This window comes from Protobothrops mucrosquamatus, unplaced genomic scaffold (genome assembly GCF_001527695.2).
Source record: "Protobothrops mucrosquamatus isolate PMUCROS unplaced genomic scaffold, P.Mucros_1.0 scaffold162, whole genome shotgun sequence".
Taxonomy (NCBI): Eukaryota; Metazoa; Chordata; class Lepidosauria; order Squamata; family Viperidae; genus Protobothrops; species Protobothrops mucrosquamatus.
In genome coordinates this window covers 636,812-637,231 of record NW_015386525.1, presented here as the reverse complement: position 1 = coordinate 637,231, position 420 = coordinate 636,812, and positions in this window count along the sequence as shown.

Below are 420 nucleotides of genomic sequence, written 5' to 3'. Positions count from 1 at the left end.
AGAAAGGTCCCAGCTAGGAGATCAAGAAGACAAAGACACTTAAAATCTGCATACCCCACCCAAACTCTAAGAGTCATTAGTCCCAGCACCAGGGAAGCAGGATATATAATAGGATTAACCCACCACCACCAAGAATACCAGAAAGGCACACCCAGACTCAGATCAGAATACGTGACACAGGAAATACAAAGCCTGAAACAGGAACAGGAAACTACTTCAAACTTCATCAACGATCTGGACGAGGGGATAGATGGGGAACTCATCAAATTTGCAGACGACACCAAGCTGGCAGGAATAGCCAACACTCCAGAAGACAGGCTTAGGATACAGGAGGATCTGGACAGACTTGAACACTGGGTGCTATCTAACAAAATGAAATTCAATGGTGAAAAAAGTAAGGTTCTACATTTAGGCAAGAAA